We start from the raw sequence: 27,660 nt of genomic DNA on the forward strand, positions 1-27,660 counted from the left end.
CTCAAAATCTTCATCATCCTTTGACTTGGATGGTTTAGGAGGAAAGGGCATGGGTTTCTGAACCCATGGTTCTCTTTCTTTACCGTGCTTCCTAGCAACAAAATCTCTCTTATCATAACGTTGATTCTTTGATTGTGTGTTATCAAGATCAACAGCAGGTTCAATCTCTACATCATTGTCTTTGCTAGGTTGAGCATCAACATGAACATTATCATTAACATTATCACTAGGTTCATGTTCATCACCTGATTGTGTTTCAGCATCAGAAATAGAAATATCATTGGGATTCTCAGGTGTGTCTACAGTAGGTTCATTAGAAGCATGCAAAGTCCTATCATTTTTCTTCTTCTTCTTTTTAGAAGAACTAGGTGCCTCTAAATTATTTCTTTGAGAATCTTGCTCGATTCTCTTAGGTGTCCTTCAGGATACAAAGGTTCCTGAGTCGTTCTACTAGTTGTAGTAGCCACTCTAACAGCAAAGTCATTTTTATTATTCAATTCATCAAGCAAATCATTTTGAGCTTTAAGTACTTGCTCAGCTTGACTAGCAACCATAGAAGCATATTTGCTAACGCGGTGAAGTTCATCTTTAACTCTAGCCAGATTATCACCTACGCGTCCTATCTTGAAAGCATTATTCTTTAACTCTCTACCAACATAAGCATTAAAACATTCTTATCTAGCCATAAATTCATCAAATTCATCTAAGCATGGGCTATGAAATTTAGTAGAGGGTATTTCAACTTTATCATATCTATAGAGAGAATTTACCTTTACTACCTGTGTCGAGTTATCAAGACAATGTGGTTCTTCAGGCGGTAAATTAAGACCATGTATTTCTTCAATAGGAGGTAAATTCTTAACATCTTCAGCTTTAATACCTTTTCTTTCATTGATTTCTTTGCCTCTTGCATATCTTTAGGACTGAGAAATAAAACACCTCTCTCCTTCGGAGTGGGTTTAAGAATAGGCTCAGGAGTTGGCTCAATTGGTTCAGGAATTACTTCAGGAATTGGCTCAGGAAGAGTCCAATTATTTTCATTAGTCAACATATTATTCAATAGTATTTCAGCTTCGTCGACTGTTCCCTGAAAACACAACCAGCACAACTATCCAAGTAGTCCTTGCAAGCATCGGTTCGTCCATTATAAAAGATATCAAGTATTTCATTTTTCTTAAGAGGATGATCAGGCAAAGCATTAAGTAACCGGAGAAGCCTCCCCCAAGCTTGTGGGAGACTCTCTTCTTTGATTTGCAAAAAATTATATATTTCCTGCAAGGCAGCTTGTTTCTTATGAGCAGGGAAATGTTTAGCAAAGAAGTAATAAATCATATCCTGGGGACTACGCACACAACCAGGAGCAAGAGAATTATACCAAGTCTTAGCATCACCCTTTAATGAGAATGGAAATATCTTAAGGATATATAAATAGCGAGACTTCTTATCATTAGTAAACAGGAAGGCTATATCATTCAACCTGGTAAGATGTGCCACAATAGTTTCAGATTCAAGGCCATAAAAAGGATCAGATTCAGCTAAAGTAATAATCTCAGGATCAACAGAGAATTCATAATCCTTATCAGTAACACAGATAGGTGAAGTAGCAAAAGCAGGATCGGGTTTCATTCTAGCATTAAGAGACTGCTGCTTCCATTTAGCTAATAATTTCTTAAGATCATTTCTATCATTGCAAGCAAGAATTTCCATAGAATATTTTTCATTCATAACAAAGCCCTTAGGAACAACAGGTAATACATAATCATTGGGGGGACCTTCATCATCACTATCATCAGTAATAGGACCTTCAGTAATTTCATTCCCCCTAAATCTAGCAAGTTGTTCATCAAGAAATTCACCTAATGGCAAAGTAGTATCACGCACAGAAGTAGTTTCATCATCCATAGCAGAAGTGGCATCATCAATAACATGCGACATATCAGAATTCATAGCAGTAGCAGGTTTAGGTGTTGCAAGCTTACTAATAACGGAAGGAGAATCTAATGCAGAGCTAGATGGCAGTTCCTTACCCCCCCTCGTAGTTGAGGGCAAAATAGTAGTTCGATCGTCTTTCAAGTTCTTCATAGTGATCAACATATATAAATCTCAAGTGACTCGAAGAATAGAGCTATGCTCCTCGACAATGGTGCCAGAAATTAGTCTTGATAACCCACAAGTATAGGGGATCGCAACAGCTTTCGAGGGTAGAGTATTCAACCCAAATTTATTGATTCAACACAAGGGAGCCAAAGAATATTCTTGAGTATTAGCAGTTGAGTAGTCAATTCAACCACACCTGGATAACTTAGTATCTGCAGCAAAGTGTTTAATAGAAAAAGTGGTATGATAATAATAGTAACGGTAGCAAACGTAAAGATAAATGTTTTTTGGGTTTTTGTAGTAGTTGTAACAGTAGCAACAGAAAAGTAAATAAGCGAAGAACAATAAATGAAAAGCTCGTAGGAAATGGATCAGTGATGGATAATTATGCCGGATGCAATTCCTCATGCAATAGTTATAACATAGGGCGATATAGAACTAGCTCCAATTCATCAATGTAATGTAGGCATGTATTCCATAAATAGTCATACGTGTTTATGGAAAAGAACTTGTATGATGTCTTTTGTCCTACCCTCCCGTTGCAGCGGGGTCCTTACGGAAACTAAGGGATATTAAGTCCTCCTTTTAATAGAGAACCGGACCAAAGCATTAACACATAGTGAATACATGAAATCCTTAAACTACGGTCATCAACGAGAAGTATCCCGATTATTATCACTTCGGGGTTGTCGGATCATAACACATAATAGGTGACTATTGACTTGCAAGATAGGATCAACAACGCACATGTATTCATGAAAGCATAATAGGTTCAGATCTGAAATCATGGCACTCGGGCCCTAGTGACAAGCATTAAGCATAGCAAAGTCATAGCAACATCAATCTCAGAACATAGTGGATACTAGGGATCAAACCCTAACAAAACTAACTTGATTACATGGTAAATCTCATCCAACCCATCATCGTCCAGCAAGCCTACGATGGAATTACTCACGCACTGTCACACCTTAGCTAGTCATGCATTAGAGTGTTGCATCATGTTTACTCTTTCATCAGAAACTTGAAATGGGGATTTGTGGAACCCTCAGAATCATTTTTGAAAATGACCCAAATAAAAATTTCTCCAAAAGGGTCCAAGAAAATGCTCATGTTGCTCTCTGAAAATATTGGACAGAGATAAAAATCAAACCAATATTTTTAAGAGCTCATAGGTATTTATTTTGGGCATTTGGATTTAATGCATAAATATTTGCATTGGAAATATATTAGTTATATATATTAATATATGTCCAAAAATTATGCCACCTGTTGGGGAGCTCTGGAATAATATATCTAGCTCCTGCAAAAATTGGCATAAGGTAATAAAATGATTTAATATTTTTTTTAAATCAAAACAAATGACAGAAATTAGAAAACAGAGATAAAAGAGGGAAACCTTACCTGGGCTTCTTACCTGGCGCCTCTGGCCCAGCAAGCCAGCCCAGCCCACCACCGCCGTCGTCCTCCTGGCGCCAGTCGGCCAGGCGTGTGGCCGGCGCGCGCGCACGGGCGGAGCGCCACGCCACCAGCTCGCCTGCCTGCCTACCCCGCCAGCGCGACGCCGCGACGGCTCTTCTCGGTGCCGCCCCGATCCCCTGGCCTTATCCCCCCTCTCTCCCGTGCTTCTCCCCCTGCTCTCTCTCTCTCTCACCCGACGCACCCATCGCCGCCGTTCGCCATAGCAGCCGTCACCGGCCTCCCCTCGCCTCCCCGACACGCTCCCCAGCTCCGCCGCGACCCCCTCTACCTCCTCGTCGAGCCACGCAAGACGGAGCACCCCGTGGAGCCATCGCCGTCGCCATCCTCGCCTCCGGCCGCCGTGGGTACTCGCCGTCGATTCGGGAGCTTCCGGGCATCCCCGACCTCGTCCTCGCGCTCGCTGGTCTCGCTGTGAGCCCCTCTCCGTTTCCCCTCTCTTCTCCCCCTCGTTCCCTCACCGTAGCCCTCCTCCCCACCACGGCCGAAGCCGCTCGCCACCGTCCATGTCGCCGTCGCCGTCTCGGTCCGCCTCCGCCCAAACCAAGCCTTCCATCGTGCTCCCGGTGCCACGAGGGTGCCGCCGAGCCCCTCAGGTGGCCTCCCCGTGCCCCGCAGCCCGATCCCCCTCGCGCCCGAACTCCGGCCGCCGCCCAAGTGGTCGCCGCCGTCGATCTAGGCCATCTCCGGCGAAACGGAGGGCACCAGTGGGTGCGCACGAGCCCCAGCTTCCCGCGCGTGCCTTCCGCTGCTCGATTGGGCGCCGGAGTGGAAATCCCGCGCCCTCCGCCGCGTTTGCTGCCGCCGGCGGCTAAACGCCGGCGTGTTAGCCCCGGTTGACCAGGGGGTTTGACCTCCCCTGGCTCAATGACAAGTGGGGCCTGTCCCTGCTAATTCGGGTTAGGATTAGTTTAAACTTAATTAACCACTGTTAATTAACCCCCCTGACACTGACCAGTGGGCCCCAGCGCCACTAATTCTTAATTAGAATTAAACTAATCTCTGTTAAGCCCCCCTGTCACTGACGTGTGGACCCCACACGTCAGGTTTGACCCCAGCCAGCCACAGTTGACCGCTGACGTCATGCTGACGTCATGCTGGCGCAATATATATATTTCTGGATTTAAATTAAATCAGGAAATTCCAGAATATCATTTAAACTTCAAAAATTCATAACTTTTATTCTGTAACTCCAAATCAGACAAATTATAGATGAAAAATGATCAGAAAAATCCAGTCTATCCATCTGTACTATTTTCATGCATGATAAAACAAGTTAAATTGATGTTTAAAGCAGAACAAGGAAAAGCACTTTAAAAGGCCATGCTTGAGTTTGAAATTTGAATCTTTGATTCAAATTTGTTCAAACCCTTCTGGTTTTAGTTGCATTAGCCCAACACACTCATATTGCCATGTTTCATGCATGCATCATATTGTTGCACATTGTTTGGTGATGGTTGTGTATCGGTGTCCTTTGCGACAGGTTCTGCCTCCGAGGAGTACCGTGATTACCCTAACGAAGAACCGTATCAGTGCATCGAACCATCAGGCAAGCAACCAACCATTTGATCATATCGATACAATCCCATGTTCTCGCTCCTGCTCTCTTTTACTGCATTAAGACAACGCGTTTCAAACTGCTGTGTGCTACGGTAGTTGAACCCATTTCCTCTGCATGACCTGTCATTGCCACAGTAACTAGATGGAACCCACTAGCATGTGTAGGAGTTGATTGAGCCATATGTATGTGTTGTTCCTACCTTGCTATGCCTGCTATGCTTAGAGTTGTGTCAGGTCTGGTTCATCTGGGTGATGGGCTAGAGTGAAATGATTATGTCGGTAATGAGAGTGGTGTGGTGAACACGATTTGGTAAAGGTATCGATGAGAGGCCATGTAGGAGTACATGGTGGGTTGTTTCATTGAAGCCGACCTTAAGCACTGAGATCTGTATGTGTGATTTAAGATACAGCTACTACCATGCATTGGGCCCTGAAATATGACCCCGCTCGACTTCTTATTCACGCTAGCTCTCTGTCCAGGAGTTGCAAGTAGTTTCTGGTGTTTGTAGCCTACTGGAGGCCGTGGACAGCGCTGACCATAGGGGTGGGCTGTGATGCGGTAGGTACGTGGCCGGGTGTACCGAATACCCGTTAGGTATCTCGGGAACCCTGTTCACATCGTTCGGGGTCGTATGGGAAACCTCGGCCGGACTCCCTGCGGATGGAACCTGGATAGGCGATAAACCTGGACTAGAGGCTTAAGTGTTTAGGTAGGTCGTGGTCTACACCCACGTCGGCTTTCGCTTGAAGTCTGCCGAGCACATGTCGTGTGCAGACGCTAAGTGGTGGAAACATGTATGAAGAAGTACACCCCTGCAGGGTTATCATGATCTATTCGAATAGCCGCGTCCGCGGTAAAGGACTACTTGGTTGCCTATACAGTTCATAGACAAGTAAATGGAAACTACTAAAAGCCTCAAGATAAGTGTGAGTGCCGAGGATGGCTCTTCCGTAGGAAGACGGAGGGGGATCCCCGGTAGTGTATTGAATTGGTGGGTAGTGGACTCGTGTGCGCAAAACCGTTTCAAGTTGAAGTATCGTAGGATAGTCTAGCCAAGAGTCAAAGCTGGCTTGCTGCAATAGCTCCACCAACCCTTCTTGATAATATGCATGTATGTAGGATCTGATGTAAGTCTTGCTGAGTACCTTTGTACTCATGTTGCTATAATTTACATTTTACAGAAGACGTTGCAACCCCTTCTGATGGGTTCTACGTAGACGTTGACATCAACGAGTAGGCTAAAGGCCCAGGTGGTGATCTTGAGCCTATGAAGGACCACGTAGTATAGCTAGGCCTTCCAAGCCTCTTTTATTTTACTAGTTGTCTGTACTCAGACAAGTTACTTCCGCTGCTGGTTTGTATGACTGTATGACTTGAATGTTGGGTCGTGAGACCCGTACCTTTGTGTATGATATGTATGGCTCCCTGAGCCTTAAATAAAGTACTTGTGTCGTAGAGTCATGTTGTGATGCTTCGTTGTATTTGCACATATCGAGCATATTGTGTGTATGATTGAAATGCTTGGTATGTGTGGGATCTGACTATCTAGTTGTTTATCTTTAGTAGCCTCTCTTACCGGGAAATGTCTCCTAGTGTTGCCGCTGAGCCATGGTAGGTTGCTACTGCTCTGGAACACTTAGGCTGGCCGGCATGTGTCCTTCTTCGTTCCTGTGTCTGTCCCTTCAGGGAAATGTCACGCATTGAGTACCGGAGTCCTGTTAGCCCGCTACAGCCCGGTTTACCGGAGTCCTGCTAGCCTAGTGCTACAGCCCGGACCCATTTGCTGATGACCGACACGTTCGAAGCTGGGTCATGGATGCCTGTCCCTGTAAGTCTGTGCCACTTTGGGTTTACGACTAGTCATGTCAGCCCGGGCTCCTTATCATATGGATGCTAGCGACACTATCATATACGTGAGCCAAAAGGCGCAAACGGTCCCGGGCAAAGGTAAGGCGACGCCCGTGGGGATACCGTGCGTGAGGCAACAAAGTGATATGAGGTGTTACCGGCTAGATCGATGTGACATCGAGTCGGGGTCCTGACACGCACGGCGGTGAGCATCATGAAATAGTTGATGGAGGATGGTTGATGATGACGACGGCGATGAATCCCCCTCTCTGGAGCCCCGAACGGACTCCAGGTCAGCCCTCCCGAGAGAGATTAGGGCTTGGCGGCGGCTCCATGTCGTGAAATGCGATGAAACTTTTTCCTTGATTTTTTTCTCCTCGAGACGGAATATATGGAGTTGGAGTTGAAGTCGGAGGGTGTCCAGGGGGCCCACGAGATAGGGGGGCGCGCCCTAGGGGGGTGCGCCCCCCTGTCTCATGGACAGGCCGTGGGCCCCCTGGCACTAATTCTTTCGCCAAAAATTCTTATTAAATCTGAAAAGTGCCTCCGTGGATTTCCAGGACATTCCAAGAACTTTTCTTTTCTACACATAAAACAACATCATGGCAGTTCTGCTGAAAACAGTGTCAATCCGGGTTAGTTTCATTCAAATGATGCAAGTTAGAGTCCAAAACAAGGGCAAAAGTGTTTGGAAAAGTAGATACTTTGGAGACGTATCACAATCAAGCGGTAACATTCGTGCCACGCGTACATAACTACACACTTAAAATACCATGGGCATGGACAGAGGCACAGCTAGACTGCGGTACACAATGCGGCTTAACCGCCCCTGGATCCACATGCCTTCATTGTTTTCTTTTTCATTTCAGGTATTTCTCTTCTCGAGGCTTTTCTGATAACCTGGTTGTCGGACCAATCACGGAACGGATACACCAAGGCAAGGGGCTTTGACGTACAAGGGAATTCCTAGGTGGTCTCTGCTAATGATCGTTATACCTGTTTTAAATACCCGCACACAGCTCGCCCTTGGTTATGGCATGTTAAATAGACTTACTTGCTTATCGCATTACTTGTACGCCTCGACGTATTAATCAAATTACAATGGAAAATAATTTGCAGCGTTAGCTTATTACTTGAATTTTTTTCCTTGTTTTTGTATTTTGTATCAATTGCACCCGTACACTCTGGTATGCATTACATCGCTAGGGGCTTCATTGCGCCCCGGAACACGGTAATAAAGTCCGAACACTTACACAGTACAGTTCAGCACCCCGAACTTATAGCATTATATGCATCGGCTCCGAATCATGTCTTTGGTCAATAGTTGGGTTGCCTGGCTCCTGTTCTTACTACCTTACGTTTCGCTATATCAGCTAGGGTAGTAAAGGGAGAACTACTGCGATTGTGTCCCGGTTCTTCCGGATGACCACCTCAGTAGAGAAAGCTGAAAGCTAACTGTCATGATGCGACGAGACCTGGTCAGTTGTTGGAGAGGTTTCCAAATACTTAGAGATTTTTTTCCTCTTTATGCGAGGAATCGGTTTTTATCCGACTATGCGTGCATAGCGCCCCAACTTCGGTCTTCGGAATACCAGGGGCTTCGCCAAAATTTTCATTGTCAAACTCCTATGGGTAAGTGAGGGTGATAAAGCCATATATTTTGATTGCCTTGTTCGTTGCGTTAAACATCTCCTTTAAGGACCAAAATTTGGAGTAAAGAGTGTGTATATTTATCCCCAACACCCCCGTACTATCTACGTGCAGGCAGAAGCCGACTACTGGCCAACTCTCAGATTTTCATAAACGGCCGCACAGGAGGTAATTTTTTTAAAGTAACAAGCATTATATTACATAACAAACTTGTTTCATATTAAAGGACAGGATAACATGAATGTTTTCACAGGAATATAATATCCTTGGCACATTGCTCCGCCACAAGGCGGGATCCCTCCAGGACACTATCAAAATATAGTTCGGGTCGAGGGTGCTCCTTACCCTTAGGCGGCCCCCCGGTTACCAGCTTCATGGCGTCCATCTTCTCCCATTTCGTCTTGGCGCGGGCAAAGGCTATCCGTGCACCTTCAATGCAGACCGATCACTTGACGACTTCAAGCCGCGGGCAGGCACTAACAAGCCACTTCACGAGTCCGAAGTAGCTGCTGGGCATGGGCTCGCAGGCCATAGCTGGACTATTAAGTCCTTCATGGCTAGTTCGGCCACCTTATGCAGCTCGACCAGCTGTTTCAACTGGTCACTAAAGGGCACCGGAAGTTCTGGTCCAAGGTATTGAGACCAAAATAGCTTCTCCGTAGAGCTCCCTTCTTTGTCTTGATAAAATTCTGCAACATCTGATATGCTACGCGGCAGATCTGTAAACGCCCCTAGAGAGCTCCAAATCCGGGTAAGTAACAGGAATGTTTCCGTCACATATCTGCTTTGCATATTCAAAGCCTTACCCGCTGTAATCTTCTTGGCTGCATGGATTTCCTAGAGGGCGCTCTGGGCTTTGGCCCGGTCATCTTGTGGGCTCTAGCGGGCCTTTGCAAGTTCGGACTCTTGAGTCTTCGAATCATGCTCCAGGGACTCATACTTCTTGGCGGTGTCCTGGAGCTCTTGCTGGACCTCGCTGACCCGGGCCTCCTACTTCTCGCGTGTGGCGCGTTCCTTGGCCGCTTTGTCCTCGGCCTCGGCCAACGCTTTCTTGAGGTCCGCTACTTCGGTCATGGCCCCTAATAAAGTTCATGACACTTTCGTCACCATGAACCATTCATCATTCCCAAATTTACGCGCAGGCTAAATACATACCTTTGCTTTCCTCAAGCTGCTTCTTTACGAGGCCGAGTTCCTCCTCGGCCCGCTCCAGATTCTGCTTCAGTCTAGAGACTTCCGCAGTGTGAGCAGTGGCAGCCAGCAGCGACGCCTGCTTGTTCACATAGACATATTATGTTAGACTCCTGCAAAAATTATTTTGATCCTCTGTTCGGCTTTTCTTTCCGAACAACAAACAGAGCATCAGGGGCTACTGTCTATACTGTGACATTCTTTTACAATCATATTACTTACCTCAAAGCATGTTAGAAGGCTAGTGCAGGCTTCGGTCAGTCCGTTTTTGGCGGACTGGACCTTCTCAATCACCGTACTCATAAGAGTACGGTGTTCTTCCACAATGGAAGCGCCTTGCAGCGCTTCTAGTAATCTATCCGGTACCTCTGGATGGACAGAGGTCACCGGGGGAGTTGGCTCGCCTCCCTCGTTCGAAAGAGGCGGCCTACCGGAATCTGGAGCCACTTGGGTCTCCGAAGCTGCATGCAGCTGGGGGACGAATTGAATACGGCCCCCATCATCGATGTCCATGGAGGTTTGCTCCCCCATGTGTCCGGAAGCCTGGGCTTCACCCTCTGGCACCACCGGGACAGCCTCTTGAGCTTCTCCTGGGCCTGGGATCCTTTGAGACAACACCTCGGTGTTGTCCGTGGCCTTGGGGGAGGAGGCCGTCGAAAGGGACGTGTTATTCATCGCCGACGGGTCTAGCGACCCCTCCGAAGAGGAGGACAACGCGATGTTAGACTGGGCCGGGCTGCAAGTGCATGTTCCAGCACATTAAAAACAATAAAGTAAAATGACGGATATATTACTGTGTCCGTACACTTAAGAGTTGGCTCGGGGCTTGACCCTGGGCTCCCACTCCCTGCCGCTGTTGGTGGCCGCAGCGGAGTAGTCCAGAAGGGAAGTTTTCCCCTTCTTGGACGCCTCGGCCTCCCCATGTGGATGCCTTCCTTTTCTTCCTCCCCCCATCAGGGGGAATGGATTTCTTCTTCCTCCTCCTCTTCCTCATCGCCTTCGGTGGAGGAGCGCGTATTGGTGTCTCCGGACGTCACATCCGAATTACCCTTGCGATGGAGACCACTTCTGGTCCACGGGGCCTTCTTTTTGGCCTTCTTCTCCGGCACCTCATAAGGCGCCGGAAACAACATCTTCGTCAGAACAGGCATTTCTGGATCTTCGGGCAGCGGAGCCGGACAGTTAATCTACTCCTCTATCTCTATCCAGGCCTTAAAAATTGGTAGGGAGGCTCAGATTCCTCCTTCAGATATGCCAGTAAAGGATATACCTTGAAAACATGAAAGAACTTACCAGATTAGCCCGGCGTTTTGAGCTAAGCCCACAGTCCTCGGTCGTGGGTGGTGGTACCTCGCCGGCCTTGAAGAGCACCTTCCAGACGTCTTCGTGCGTCATGCCGAAGAGCTCTAGCAGCGTCCGGTGCTTGGCCGGGTCGAACTCCCACAAATTGCAAGTCTGTCGCTGGCATGGAAGGATCCGGCGGAAGAGCATAACCTGGACCACGTTGTCAAGCTTGATTCTGTTGCTTATCATGTTTGGGACACACGTCTGGAGCCCCATCAGCTCGTCCGAAGAGCCCCAGGCCAGGCCCTTCTCTTGCCAGGAGGTGAGCCGCATTGGGATTCCAGATCGGAATTCAGGGGTCGCCGCTCAGTTGGTGCCGCACGGCTGGGTGATGTAGAACCACCCCGATTGCCACCCCTTTACGGTCTCCACAAAGGAGCCTTCAGGCCAGGTGACATTTGGCATCTTGCCCACCATGGCGCAGCCGCACTCCGCTTGTTGGAGGCTCACCACCTTTGGCTTCACATTGAAGGTCTTCAGCCATAGGCCAAAGTGAGGTGGGATGCGGAGGAAGGCCTCGCACACGACAATAAATGCCGAGATGTTGAGGATTGACTTGGGGGCCAAGTCATGGAAGTCTAGCCCATAGTAAAACATCAGTCCACAAACAAACGGGTGGAGGGGAATCCCAGCCCGTGGACGAAATGGGTGATAAACACCACCCCCTCCTGAGGCTCCGGGGTGGGGACGATCTGTCCCTTGACTGGAAGTCGATGAGCGACATCCATGGCAGGGTACCCGGCCTCCCGGAGCTTCTTGATGTCCTCCTTCCTGATGGAAGAGGCCATCCACTTGCCTCCAGATCCGGATCCGGATATGGTTGGAGTGCTTTTTTGGGCGGAGAAAGCTAGATCTTGGGTGCTGGAGATCGTGAATGGATGGGCAAAGGAAGGAGAAGGTGTGGGTCAATGAGGATGAACCATTATCCCGTTATAAAGACAGTAGAAGTTATGCGCCTCCTTGTTTGCCTTAAAATCCGCCTATTCCCCAAGCGCCGTGCAGATGACACGGTTGGGTTACCCATGCCCGTATTGATGAGAATCCCGTGATAAGGGGACACGATATATGCTTCGACAAGACGTGCCAGTGAAACCGCACCTCGAAATAGGGAGCAGCAGGCTAAAAACGGTTCGAATAATGACCAAGCAGTGGCATGATGTCACGCTACAAAAAGTTGTCAGCAGAGTGAAGTCGTGAAATATTATACTCTCTACGGTTGGGTGTGGTATTTGTTTTGCAGAGCCGGACACGATTCTTGTGTTCAGAATTTACTTTGAAGTATGTAGAGAAGGAACCCTCCTTGCAATGCAGAAGACAATCTGCGCGCCAGACTCATCGTCATTGAAGCATGGTTCAGGGGCTACTGAGGGAGTCCTTGACTAAGGGGTCCTTGGACAACCAGACTATATAGTTTGGCCGGACTGTTGGACTATGAAGATACAAGATAGAAGACTTCGTCCCGAGTCAAGATGGCACTCTCCTTTGCGTGGAGGGCAAGCTTGGCGATTTCGATATGTAGATTCCTTTCTCTGTAACCGACTTTGTACAATCCTAGCCCCACCCGGTGTCTATATAAACCGGAGGGTTTGGACTTCTAGGGTTTACCCACAACAATCATAATCTCATACGCTAGACTTCTAGGGTTTACCCATTACGATCTCGTGGTAGATCAACTCTTGTAAAACTCATATTCATCAAGATCAATCAAGCAGGAAGTAGGGTATTACCTCCATAGAGAGGGCCGAACATGGGTAAACATTGTGTCCCCCGCCTCCTGTTACTATTAGCCTTAGACACACAGTTCGGGACCCCTTACCGAGATCCACCAGTTTTGACACCGACACCCGTCCTCTCGCATCATCCCCGCCGTCCTCCACCTTGCCGGCGCCTATCCTACAACTGTCTCGTCCACCGCGCCCCACCACCACTGTCTACCCTCCTAGATCTGCTTCCACACCGCCGACAGCCATCGCTACTGCAGCACCGTCAAATTCTCAGCAGATGCATACATGGTGCTGCACCAGAGGCGGTACTCTTTTGCATCTGCTCAACTTATTTATCACAGCAAGAAAATAGATCGCCACTACTTTCCTCTGATTTCTTGTCCATCACTTACTTGCCAGTTGAAAGCAAACATTGGTTGCAAAGTTGCCTTTGTCCGGTTTCCACCTTCAGATCCGCCATGGCACGCTCAACACTATACTCGCAATGCTTATGGTTTTCCCCTTTTATATTCCACACTTGTTAAATCACAGTAGACTAAATTTCAAAATTGGGTCAGTTGATTTTTTCAGAGCTCGCGGGAGTTCACCGGTGCGAAGGAAGGGGCTCAGGTGCGGACGGTGGTTGTGGGGGGGCGGTGGTGGGGCCTTACCGAATGAAGAAAACTCGACGCGGGTGGGGGCGGGGTTGGGGGTGGGGCGGTGGACGAACAGAGGCGGTGGGCCGATGGATCGGCCGGTGGCCCATGCGGCATTCTGTATGGGAAGAATCAGAGACAAGGAAGAAGAAGGGTTAGGAGATGTAGGATCTTCATCCAACCACTTGAAATGGTCGATTGACCCATATGACAAAAGTCACCCAACTTGCTTGCAGACATGCCTTTATATTCAGTACCATCATCGTACCTGCTTAGCACTGCTCCTGAATCCATCAAGCTAAACAATGTGCCACTCATAATTCCAAACTTGTTTCTCAAATACGAATCTAATATGATGCTGATATTACTAAAACAGATAACGTTTAATTGGTCAGCTAATGTTCCTACTTTACTTTCGAAAAGCACATGCACCACATATACAGAGCCAGCAGTGAGTTGCATTCTTAATGCGCTCTTGTTCATCATGTGTGGGCACTGTGCAACGAACATTTTATTATCCAAAATCTGCTTGCTCTTCTTTAGCATGTTCCTCTTCCATTCTTCTTTAATAATACTCTCTCCGTTCCTAAATACAAGTCTTTGTATAGATTCCACCATGGACTACATATGGAGCAAAATGAGTGAATCTACAATATAAAATGTATTTGGATACATCTGTATGTGATCCATTGTGGAAATCTCTACAAAGACTTATATTTTGGAATGGAGGGAGTATGATAGTACTACAGTCTGTTCCTTGTAGTGAAGATGAGCAGGGACATTTGCAGTGTAGAGGTCTATACGGTCGGTTGTGATGGACACTTTGAACTCTTTGGGCCTCTTTGATTCGTAGGATTTTGTAAACATAGTAATAGGATTTGTACTGGCTTGCCCACTTGAATCCTATAAGAATAGCAAGGAAATGCGGGGTGTTGTGTCGCCTCTGAGAGTTACATTGATAGTAACAGTATCGCACCTTCAGTTGAAGAAGGCTGGTATCCGAAGCCTTTCTAGGCATACCGACAAGACTAGCACATATATTCTAGCAAGTTCCACTTTGCTGATTTTACTCTGATGCTTACGGTTTTCCCATTATATCTACATTATGATCTGTGTAGCTGCTTTCTGTCGCACTAGCTGCAATGCACCCTTGAAGCTAAACACATCAATCATAAGTCCAAAGCTTACTTCTTCGAATACGAGTTGTGATATGATACTGATATTAGTTATCAGACACACATTTAATTGGTCAGGTAATGCTCCCACTTGATTTTCCAAATGCATGTGGCCACATATAGAGAGACAGCATGGAATTGCATTTCTTTGGGCGCTGTGAAGCATCATTAGTGGGCAACCAACATTGTATGCAATGAAGCGAAACCTCAAGAATATGCTTCCTCTTCTATTGTTTAGCTTGTTCCTCTTTTGTTATTCTGTATTTAGTATGTATAGTATGTTCCTTGTCAGGAAGGGGAGCAGGGACATCTGCAGTCAAAAGTTGATAGAGCTGGCCTGTACGTGATCGATAGGCTTTCAATTACTAGCAGCAATACAACACCATATTTTCCAGCCAGTTCCACTTTCCTGATTTATATATTGTGGTTATGGTGTACCCCTTTTATGTACACTACGATCTTCCTAGTTGCTGTGTGCTGTTGTTATAATCGTTTGGAAATAAACTCTCTATACAGTATATTATGAACCTATCATCTGCCAACTGTCCTTACTTCTCGAGCCTATTTTTTTGTACTTGTGCCAGGTTATATTAATGCACGCACCATATTACAGCACACATGAGCTCTCTCATCACAATCCAGGGGCACCCCTATATTAGAATATCCTCTGCATTACAAAGATAATCTCACCACTCTGTATGTTTTCATTGTTCTCAGATATTATACGTAATTACAGTGAATATCAGAATCCGCACATCAGAAGAATATTGTGGAACACTAGAATGACTTACAAAATTGGCACCAAGGCATTGAGTGCCATTCTGGATGCAATGAAACTCATATGCTCCCCACCTGTAGATTCTTGTTCAGAATATGATCCTAATGACTATTCTAACCTCGAGGAGTCAAAGGCAGATGGCCTATCCTGTTCACCCATCAAGGTGCCAGTTCTAATTTGGCAAGGTTTTATTGATTGCGCTTATCTTGCATATGTTGTCTTGCATTTCTTCTACTTTTTTGCATGGCCATCTGCTTAGTTTACTCATCATATATGTCGAGATGCCATGCCCATCCATTATCAATACATATTCCATCTTTCATCATACCATGTTTTTCCACTCAAATGATGTTCTTGTGCATCGAACATCAAAAAGGAAGAGGGTGATTGCCGAACCTGAAGGAGCACCAGCAAAGTGTCGGATATCGGGTTCCGGCAAAACGCTTAAGGTTTGAACTCTGGGGTGCGCACGAAGATCTTCTCCCTGCTGATCCACGTCCCAAAGCCTCGCCGCGAATCTAAGCTACACGATGAATAACACAAAGGACGCGAGGTTTATACTAGTTCGGGCCACCGTTGTGGTGTAATACCCTACTCCAGTGTGTGGTGGTGGATTGCCTCTAGGGCTGACGATGAACAGTATAGACGAAGAATAGCCTCGCGAGGGGTGTTCTTGTGGTGGTGTGCTTGGAGAGGAATTGCTCCGTCTCTGTTGGCTCTGGGTGAGATCTCTCTCCTTCTACTGTGATGGCTATCTCTATATATAGAGGCCCTGGTCCTCTTCCCAAATATTGAGCAGGAAGGGAGCCAACAATGGCCATTTTGAAGGGGGGCAGCTAGTACAAGTTATCCTGACTAAAGTTGGTCTTCGACTGCCAAAGGCACTGGCGATGACGCCATCTTGGGCTCCATGATGACCTCCGTCCTGACGCTCTGCTGGTCTTGGTCTCGTTGCACCGATATGGTAACCTTTGCTTGATGCCTCGGTACTCCACGCATGCGCTTGCTCCCTTTGCACCAAAGAGGAAATGAGGACACTGCACCGGCTGGTGCCCTCCTGGTCTCGATCATCATGGCTTGCGTCACAAGCACCTTGCGAAGTACTCCTTGCCTTGATATCTCCACCTCCTCGCGAGCCTTCCTGGTGAGGCTGCCTCTGAGGCAGCCTTGCATCGTCTGCCCCACGAGGCTTGGCCCCTCATGAGGGTCTTGAGCTTGGGTTGATGAAGATGGGCCATGCTGGGCCACCCCTTGAGCCACGCCGCAGGCCGCAGGAAGGCAAGTCTGGGGACCCCCGTTCCCAGAACGCCGACAGTAGCCCCCCCGGGCCCAAGGCGCTCGGGGACTTGGCTTAGCAGCAAAGTGAAAGGGCAAGTGCGGAGCGCCTCGGGCCCCAACATCCTGTGGCCTTGGTCGCCACGTGGCGGTTGGTTGGATGTGGGCGTCTCTGCTTCCCCACGCTGTCTCGGCAACTGCCCAACTGACAAAAAGGCTGGCCTGGGTTAGGCTTACCTTCATTGCTCTCATTTGCCTTGCTCCAGATCCCCTTTCTTGCTCTTGTTTTTGCAGTCAGGGCTTGACGTCCTCCATCACTTGGTTAGGCTGTCACCTGCGGCGAAGAGGCTGAAGGGGGACATGGTGGCTCCGCTTGGGGCAAGCTCACCCGTTGTGGCCGCGCCTTCGTCTGTGGGAAGGGGAGGTAGTGGAGCTCGCACCTCCCCTGCCCAGTCGTCCTTGCGATGCCAGGAGGAGTGCCCTGGCGGGGTGCTAGCCCCCATGGCCCCGCTGGCTCTGGAGCCGCCGACACTTGATGTTGTCGCTGAGGTTGCCAAGCCTTAGTGTCACTGCCCTAGATTAGCCTTGTTGTCTTTGCTTGATATTCATGTCATCATGTCTAAATTTAAATGAAATTTGAATTGAGGAATTTTCAAAGCCTCAGAAACCTTCTAAAAAAATGATCAACATTAAAATCTTCTCAAAGAAGTCCAAGAAAATGTTCCTCTTAGTCTCTGAAAATATTGCAAAGAGGTAAAACTCAAAACAATATTTTTGGTATCTCAGAGTTAATTATTTTGGGCCTTTGAATTAAATAAACAACTTTTTGCATTGGATATATATTTGTTAATTAATTAATATATGTCCAATAATTCTGATCTTTGATGAAGGGCTTTGGAATAATCCAACTAGTCCCTACCATAATTATCAGAAGCAATAAAAATGATTTAGTGTCTAAAACTAAATTAAAACAAAACTGCAGAAAAATAGAAAACAGGATTTAAAAGAGGAGAGAAAGAGCAGAACTTACCTGGCCTTACCTGGTAGCCCACCAGCAGCCCAGTCCACCAGAGCCGGCCCAGCCCAACCTAGCGAGGGGCAGGTTTGTCTTCAACCCCTCGCCAGGAGGACAAGTCGTGGCAGAGCGCGCGTCGCCGGTCGCCACCTCCTGCTTCGACGTGTCCCAGCCGCCCCCGACCTCTCCAGTGCACCGTTGGAACGCCCTCGACCCCCTCGACCGCTATCCCTTCTCTCTGCTCGCTCTAGCTCTCTCCCTCTCTCGATTTGGAGTACCACCGAGAGCCACCGGAGGGCGCCCCCGTCGCATCCATAGCCACCGCGCACCCCAGGCTTCACCGATGGGTCATGTGTCACCGCCGGACTCTGCTTCGTCTCCAAGATGACTCACGCGGACGGAGAAGGCCACAGACGACTGCAACATCGCCATCTTCGTCCTCTGCCCCGACGACCGCCGTCATCCGATTCGCGTCATCCAGAGCTTCCCCGACCTCGTCGTCGACTCTGCTAGTCCCTACGTGAGCCACTCTCCATTTTCCCCCTGGAATCCCCGTCATTCCCCTCCCCTAGCTAGCTTCCCCACCTCCACCGAGGCTCGCCGCCGCCATGGTCAATGAGATCCGCGCTCGTGAGCTCGGCTGCTTGCCCGAGCATCACCAGCGTGCTCAACGCGCTCCTGCGAACCCGAAACACCCACGGGTGCTCCCTGCCATGCCCTATAGCGCCATCTCCGCTGTTGCCCGAGCTCCGGCCGCCGCCGCGAGCTCGACTCCGGCGAGTACAGCGCACCCCGTCCACTCCTTCCTGCTCTGTTGGATGCGGAAGAGCACGGGCTACCTCCTGATGGCCTTCGCGTGCCCAACCATTGCCTGTAGCTCAAGTCCGGCGTGCCCCCGCCGTGCTCTGTGGTCGTCGCCGGCTAGTCTTCGGCCAGCTGACGTGGCTGGCTTAATTAACCACTAACCACCGCATCGTCTCACAGACAGCCAGGCCCCACCGTCTAACTAACCGGCTAACTAAAATAGATTAAGTTTAATCTAATTGCAGTGGCCCCACGCGTCAGTTTGACCGCGCTGACGTGGCCGTTAACTGGGCCCACACGTCAGCGGCACTAACCAGCCCCAGTCACTGACCAGTGGACCCCATTGGTCAGGTTTGACCCGGACCAGCCCCTGTTGACCTGCTGACGTCATGATGATGTCAGGCTGACGCAGTAATGTTTTCTGGATTTATTTTTATTCAGAAAATTCCAGAAAATTGTATAAACTTCTAAAATTCATAGAAAATCAACCATAACTCCAAATGAGATAAATTATATATGAAAAATGATCAGAAAAATCCAATCTATCCATCTGTACCATTTTCATGCATGTTAGAACAACTTATAGCTGCTGTTTAGGACAATTCGATTAAATGGCATTTAAATAACCACATGTGGAGTTTGAATTTGAATCTTGGATTCGAACCAACTTCATTTAAGCTGTTGCTAGTTGTAGCCCAAAACACACTCATATTGCCATGTCATAGCATGCATCATATTGTGCATTGCATTGATCGTGTTTCTTCTGTGTTTGCCGGTGTTGTTCCCCCTCGGTAGACGCTGTACCGATGATGTGATCGTTGACACTGATGAAGACTCAATGTTATCTTCAGAAGTGCCAGGCAAGCAAAACCCCTTGTTCATTCCGATACAATCCTACTCTCTCGCCCTGCTCTCTTTTAATGCATTAGGACAACACCGATTCATCTGTTACTTGCTGCGGTAGCTGAACCCCTTTATCCTTTGCATGACCTGTCATTGCCACAGTAAATAGATGAAACCCACTAGCATGAGTAGGAGTTGTTTGAGCCCTGATGTGCCTACTCATTCATGCTTGTTTGTCATGCCTGCTACTGCTTAGAGTTGAGTCAGGTCTGATTCATCGGGGATGAATCAGAGGCGTGTGAACATGTCCTACTGTGTGTGAGCTAAGTGTGTGAACACGATTTGGTAAAGGTAGCGGTGAGAGGCCATGTAGGAGTACATGGTGGGTTGTCTCATTGCAGCCGTCCTCAGGAACTGAGTTCTGTGTTTGTGATCCATGAACAGTTACTACCACACATTGGGTTCCGGTAACTCGACCCCTCTTGACTTATTAATCAACATGATCTCTGTCCAGGAGTTGCAACTAGTTTCTGGTGTTTGTAGGTAGTGTTAGTAGTCTACCAAGTGGCACCCGGTACAGGTGGGCTTGGGACAGACTAGGCACAGTGGCCCGGTGTACCAAGTGGCACCCGGATGGTGGGCTTGGGAACCCTGCTCACATTGTTTGGGGCCGTGAGCGACACCCCGGCCGGATCTCCTTGCGGATGGAACCCGAATAGGCGATAAACCTGGACGAGAGACTTGTATGGTTAGTCAGGTCGTGGCCGACTCCCTCGCCCGGCTTCCGCATGAAGGTTGCCGAGGTACATGACGTGTACAGGGCGATAAGTGGCGGGAGCGTGTGTGAAGAAGTACACCCCTGCAGGGTTATCATTATCTATTCGAATAGCCGGATTCCTCGGATATGGAAACTTGGACCCCTTGCATAGTTCATAGACAAGTGAAAGTGGATACTCTAAAATACGCAAGATAAGCGTGAGTGCTATGGGTGGCGTTCTCGTAGGGAGACGGGAGCGGATCCATAGTGGTGTATTGATATGGTGAATATGTGGACTCGTGTGCGCCACCTCAAAGAGTTACATTGCAGTCGTAGTTCAGGTTAGCCACCGAGTCAAAGCTGGCTTGCTGCAGTTAAACTCCACCACCCCCTTTGTTGATAATGATGCATATGTAGTTAGTTCTGATGTAAGTCTTGCTGGGTACATTTGTACTCACGTTTGCCTATTTTATGTTTTTGCAGAGAGACTTCGGTCTCGCTAGTAGTTCCGCGTGGACTTCGATGTTTAGCTTGTTACCTCAGCTACGATCTTGTGCCCTCGGCAGGATCTGGTAGATAGTCAGGCTTCTCAGCCTTTTTCATTTATAGATGTCTGTACTCAGACATGTTAAGCTTCCACATGTGCTTTGACTTGTATGCTCTGATTGTTGGGTCATGAGACCCATGTTTGTAATATCTCGCTCCTCGGAGCCTATTGATTAAATACTTGAGTTGTAGAGTCATGTTGTGATGCCATGTTGTATTCCACATATCGAGCATATTGTGTGTATGTTATTGAAATGCTTGGTATGTGTGGGATCTGACAACCTAGTTGTTTATCCTTGGTAGCCTCTCTTACCGGGAAATGTCTCCTAGTGTTTCCACTGAGCCATGGTAGCTTGCTACTGCTCCGGAACACTTAGGCTGGCCGGCATGTGTCCTTCTTCATTCCTGTGTCTGTCCCTTCGGGGAAATGTCACGCGATGAATACCGGAGTCCTGTTAGCCCGCTACAGCCCGGTTCACCGGAGTCCTGCTAGCCCAGTGCTACAGCCTGGATTCACTCGCTGATGACCGACACGTTCGATGTTGGGTCATGGATGCCTGTCCCTGGAAGTTTGTGCCACTTTGGGTTTACGACTAGCCATGTCAGCCCGAGCTCCTATCATATGGATGCTAGCGACACTATCATATACGTGTGCCAAAAGACGCAAACGGTCCCGGGCAAAGGTAAGGCGACACCCGTGGGAATACCGTGCGTGAGGCCGCAAAGTGATATGAGGTGTTACATGCTAGATCGATGTGGCATTGAGTCGGGGTCCTGACACTTAGGATCTTCCAGTCTCCCAAGCTGGGATCACGCTGTCGTATCCTCCTCCTGCTCCACTGGTTCCTGACTCCTCTGCCTCCTCCGCCATCTTGGACCATGCCACTTCTGAGCTAGGCCGGCTTTGAGAGGACCTCTAGGGCACCAACCCCCGGCTGGTGGCCGGGCGCCTGGGGCTGATCTCTTGCTGGGTTCATTCCGAGACCTACGTCCGAGTGGCACTGAGCCAGGCTGTAGCAGCTTCCTAGGAGTAAAAGCAAGCCGCCATCCAGGCCGCGGCCGCTCGTGATGCAGCGTTGAAGGACGCCTCGATCACCCAGTACCGCTGCAAGGTGCTGGAGGACAAGCTGCGGGGCCTGCGCGATGAGCTCTCCAAGGAGGCTCGCGACCGCTAGGCAAATGAGGAAGAGATGAAGGCTCGGGAAGCCACCATCAGGGACCGCGACGCCGAACTGACCGCTGATCGCATCCGACTGAAGACTCTGGACCAGAAGCTGAAGGCGGAGAGGACCAAGCTGGACGCCAAGTCGAAGGTCTTGGCCGAGGATTGTGTGGCCTTCATAGATCTTGAGAAGAGATCTCTCAAGGCGCTAAAGTCGCTTTACGATGATGGTCTGGAGAAGCCGCTGGCCGGAGCCAAGGACGGCCCCGCCAAGCTGCTTCCCTTCTTGGTCGAAGCGCTTGAGGAGGTCGTGACCGGCATCGGCCCCATGGCCGAGGTTCAAGCTCGCATGCTTTCTTCTGCGGCGCTAACTCGGGTCCTCAGCCACGTCTACCTTCGTGACCCCGGCGCCAACCTTGAAAATTTGTTGCAGCCTATGGACACCGAGCGCTCCGCCGCTGCCGCTAAAGCCGTGCAGGGCCGAGCAGAAGCCCTGCTGGCGAAGTTCCGCTCCTTCACCATTGCGCCCAAGGTAGGTGCTGCTGGTTCCGCGACCTCGGAAGGTGAAGCTGACAAGCGCAACTCTTCCACGGAGGCGGGGCTCCTGGCGAATGACGGCGCTGCTCGAGGGTGATCTCCTCGTGTCTTCTTTCTTGTTTCAACTCATGCAACATGCACCGTGCCTTGTGGAGGCGTTTAAACTTTTGTGTGGTATCGTGAGGACAATTTATGGTTTGTAATATTTTCTTTGGAATTTGCTAGATTTTGCGGTTTCCTTCCTATTTGCTTTGTGTTCTATGTCAGCAGGGCCCGGCCCCGCGCATACCTCAGCCGCCGTTAGCCCCGACCATATCACTAGGACGGGACCAAGGAGTGAGGGGCTACGTGACAAGTTAGGCTCCTGAGTCGCGATGCTCAGGAGTCCCCCTTGACGCTCAAACAGCAAATAGGGAGGGGGTGTAGGAGTAGATCTGTCATTCTACGTCGGCAGGGCCTGGCCCCGTGCATACCTCAACAGCCGTTAGCCTTGCGGAAAAAAGGAGTGAGGGGCTACGCCACCAATTAGGCTCCTGAGTCGCGATGCTCAGGAGTCCCCATTGACGCTCAAACGGTCTTCATACCTTGGCTCCTCTCGGGAAGAGGCGCGTGATGACCAGGTCCGAGGGACCTGGCTGGGTGGCATGCGCTCGGGCATGACCTGGGCGCAGCCCCCGTGTCCAGCCCCCTCGCGTGGTGCTCCCGAGGGGAGGCGTTGCAATGAGGCCAGACACTGAGCTCTGGGCTCCCTGAGGTTGATACAGCCGTGGTCTGCCCTCAGTTGTTTATCACCAGCGCGGAGCATAGCGCTTCCGTATGTGTACGGTCATAGCCGCTCCTCGGCAGTGTCGTCAGCCAGCACGGAGCATGGTGTTTCCACTGCTATGTGGGAGGGGGGCCCCCTCTAGGAGGAGCCCCCGAGGCGTGTACATCCCCGCCCTTACACGTGGCCGGCATGGTAGGGCTAGACGAGGTGTATCTGAGCAGTCGTGAGCCAGCACGGGACTCATGAGGCCCTACCTCAAGGTGGGTTGCGCCTGATCTTGAGCCTTGGGCGGCTGAGTGTTCCTGTGGAGTGGTTAGATACAAATGCTCTACTTGCTCAGGTCCCGGCCCTCAAGCGAGCTCAACAGCCGCTGGTATGCCAGGTCGTGATGCCATGGACAAGGCCAGGGGGTGAGGACAGGAGAGCCATTAAGAGCCCCTGAGTCGCGATGCTCAGGCGCCCCCCTTTTAACGTGCAAGCGGCTTGCATGAGGGAGAAAAAGGGGCCGCGGTAGGCGGGAGATGATAATCATAGGCAGGTTAAGCATGAAAGGCAAATTGGCTTAGATAACTGCAGGAAGGATACATGCCACTAGGTCAGGCCCGAGTAGCTTGGGGATGATGCTGCACGAGGGGCGCCCCCAGCAAGGTAAGCTAAAGACATAAGCAAATGGGATACATGCCGCAGGGACTGACCCACGCGACCTGGGAATAATGCAGCACTGAGGGCGTCCCGGCTGGAATGAACTTGAAAGATGTCACCTGATACCATTGTAGAGCGGGTGTTGAAGTAGCTAACGATGCGTGGTGATGAGGCCGATCCTCACGAGCCACCGGAGCCCTGAGCCTCGGGGGGCTCTGGGGGTCCAGGTGGCTCCTCGAGGACCATCTTCATCTCCGCCAGCACCGCGTGGTGTGTGGTCTCCTGAGCTGCCAGAATGCTCTGCAGAAGACGCTGGTGAGCGGTAGCCGCGTTTGGCAGACCAAAAGGCATGCGAACGTGGCTTTGCGACGGACCCTCGCAGCATCCCACGCGCGAAGGCCAGAGGCGCTCTTGAGATGCGACTTGATTGAGCCCTGGGTAGTCGATGTAGACACGCAGCCCACTATCCTTGCCTGGATGTTGAGCTACGCTAAGTAGGCGGCGATCGCCGCGTATGACTCTTGATTCTTGAGGCTCCTGAGTGGCCTTGGTGATGAACTCCTGAGGGTTGGGCCCTCCTTGCCCCATGCCTTCCTAAGGGAAACGTGCCGTAAAGCACGCCTCCAAGTGGTGCCCGAGCGCCTCCCTCGTGATCTTGGCAAAGTCTGAGGCCCTCCAAGAGAGAGCCCCGAGCCTTTCCCAAGGAGGGTGACGGGCACGCCTTCCTATGCGATGGAGGGAGGTGCCCCTTGCACGGGCGGTGACCTTGAAGCGGCGCCTCCGGAGATGCCAACCTCCTGAGGCCTTGAGCTGGGTGATGTCTTCTTCTTCTTAGGAACTACCTCGGAGGGTTCCCACTCTTGCTATCTGGGTCCTCGACTGATGCAGCTTGGAAGGCACGCTCGAAAGAGCACACCGCATCCTTTTCTTCGCAGGGGACTATGATGATTCCGCCGCTTCCTGGCATCTTGAGGACATTGTAACCATGGTGTGTTACTGCCATGAACTTGTCCAGGGCTGGATACCCGAGGATGGCATTGTATGGCAGGCGAATGTGGGCAACGTCGAAGTCGATGAGCTCGGTACGGTAGTTCTTGCGTTGTCTGAAAGGGACAGGGAGGCGAACCTGCCCTATCGGAGTGGTGGAGCCGTCAGTGACTCCTGAGAAAGGCTTGGTTGGCTGAAGTTGATCATATGGCACTTGGAGGTTGTTGAACGTCTCGACGGATCGAGCATTGAGCCCTGCGCCGCCATTGATGAGGGTGCTGGCAACTTGCACATTGCTGATGACTAAGGAGCAAAGCATTGGGATGGCGCCAGTTGTGGCCGCACACTTGAGTTGATCCTCTGAGCTGAACGTGATTGCGCACGTGTTCCACCTGAGAGGGCACGTGGGCTCGAGCTTGGGGAGGACTGCATTCACCTAGCAGGCAAACTGCTTGAAGATGCGCTGAGAGGCTGGGGCCTGTGCGCTGCGTAAGATGCAAGCGATAGCACGTGGCTCCTAGAAGCCCCCAGCCCCCTCGTCCTGGTGGTGGTCGTCATTCCTTCTTGGCGGTGGTGGCAGAGGAGGAAGGCCTATGTTGCCCCGCGGGCGATCCTCGTGAGGCTGATCCCTCCAAGCCCCCTCATGTGGTTGGTCCCGCCAGCGATCCTCGCGAGGTCGGTCATGCCACTCCTGGCGAGGGCCTCAGTCGTCCCATCGTCCTCCACCTCTTCCTCCTCCTCGGCCGTAGCCCCTGTCGTTGCACTCGGGGCGTCGACCGATGCATCCTTCTGGAACGGCTCTAAGCTCCTAGCATTCGTTGGTGTTGTTGGTGTAGAGGTTGTGGTAGGCTCAGAATCGGTTGCCCTTGGACGACTCTAGCTGGTCCCTGCCATGCTTCGTGTCTAGTTCTACTACGAGCACAGCTGCTCCTTTGCGCTTCACGTCCTTGGCCTGGGCTTTCTTCTCTTCTGGATCAGCAGCTGGAAGCTCGAGGAGGGAGAGGTGCCCCTCCTCAGCTCTTGCGCACTTGGTCGCCAGGTTGAACAGCTCCAGTGATGTGCATAGATCCTCGTGGATGGTGAGCTCCTCCTTCATCTTGACATGGCGGACGCTGTCAGAGAACGTTGTGATGATGGCCTCCTCGGTCACCTTGGGAATCTTGAGGCTAGCGATGTTGAAGCGCTAGATGTACTTCTGCAAGGTGTCTCCTGCCTGTTGCTTGATGCGGTGCAGGTCACCCACGACAGGAGGACGGTCGTGAGTGCCCTGGAAGTTGGTGATGAAGTGGCTGCGCATCTCGTCCCAAGAGGAGATCGAGCCGGGAGGCAGGTTCAGGAGCCAGGTGCGGGCACCATCCTTGAGCGCCATGGGAACCCGTTCGCCATGACCTTTTCGTCTCCATTGGCCGCCTCGATGCTTAGCTCGTAGAGCTGCAGGAACTTCGCAGGGTCGGCAGTGCCGTCGTAGCGAGGAGCAGATCTGGCTTGAACTTGCCAGACCAGGCGACACTGCGTAGCTCGGTGGTGAAGGCGCGACCGCTTGCGGAGGCCACCAGAGCCCTTTGCAGACATGGGGCCTGCTCTTGGAGATTCCCGTGCGCTGTTGCCAGGGGCAGCACGGGGTCTTGTGGGACCGGCCCATTATTGTCCGCAAAATCTTGTGGAACTTTAGCTGGGCCGGCCTATTATGGCCTGGAAAATCTCATGGGCCTTTAGCTGGGCCGACCCATTATGGCCCGCAAAATCTTGTGGGCCATTTGCTAGGACGCCCCATTATGGTCCGCAAAATCTCGTGGGCCTATAGCTGGGCGACCCATTATGGTCCGCAAAATCTCGCGGGCCTTTAGCTGGGCCGGCCTATTATGGTCCGCAAAATCTTGTGGGCCTTTAGTTGGGTCGGCCCATTTAAACATTATCTGCCACTTTTGGGCCGGTCCACGTGGCAACATATCATAGGCGCATCTCGACCATTGGATGAGTGACACCTGTTCCAACGCAGAGCTGGCACGTGTTTCGTCCAACCAATGATGATTTTACACGTGGAAAATCCCCATTGGTCCGGGCTGTTAACGGGTTTTCGGATCCAAAACCGTACACGGTAGCTTAACGGCGTTCTGTTATGGTGGATGCCACGTCTCGGTCACCCTTGACGAAATCACTTCTGTGATGCGCGATTTATCGTCATGGAAGTGGACACTTCCATGATGATAATTTTGGTAATGCCATGGAACACTTCTACGACAACACAGGTATGACTTTCTTTATTCTGTCATAAAATCATCATGGATGTACATGCATGACAGAAAACATGACCTATTGTGACAAAATCATATCATCATGGAAGTGTATTTTTTTGTAGTGCATACAACCCATGGACATGATGGCATCAAGTGGTGATCATCATCAAGATTGTCGTGTGCTAGTTCAAGTGGAGCATCATGAAGACATCAAGTTCTTGAAGCCTGCCGTCCATTGCGGTGACAATGGACTTGTGAAGATGTGCAGGAGAGTAGCTCACCCATAGTTGTTTGTGGGGGAGCAATCAGCTGGTCTTCATCGACCCAACGCAATCAAGAAAGGTGGTCCATCTTGAGAAGGACAAGATCGTCATCATCTAGCTCAAGTGGATTATGTGCAAGGAAAAGGTTTGCCCTTGATAGGTTTATGTTTTACTGGTCTCAAGGTGATAGTTGAGATACCGGGTTATAGGATCAGTTGTCGTACTATCAAGGGGGGATCTTGATGAGTAGCTTGATCATATCGGTCATATAGAGCTCAAACCATTGCATCCTTGCATCATCCTTATTGGTTCTTTTTTGATTCCTTTCCTTGTGAGATTTGGAGCTT

The sequence above is a fragment of the Triticum aestivum genome, chromosome 1B, assembly GCF_018294505.1.
Source record: "Triticum aestivum cultivar Chinese Spring chromosome 1B, IWGSC CS RefSeq v2.1, whole genome shotgun sequence".
NCBI classification, from domain to species: Eukaryota; Viridiplantae; Streptophyta; class Magnoliopsida; order Poales; family Poaceae; genus Triticum; species Triticum aestivum.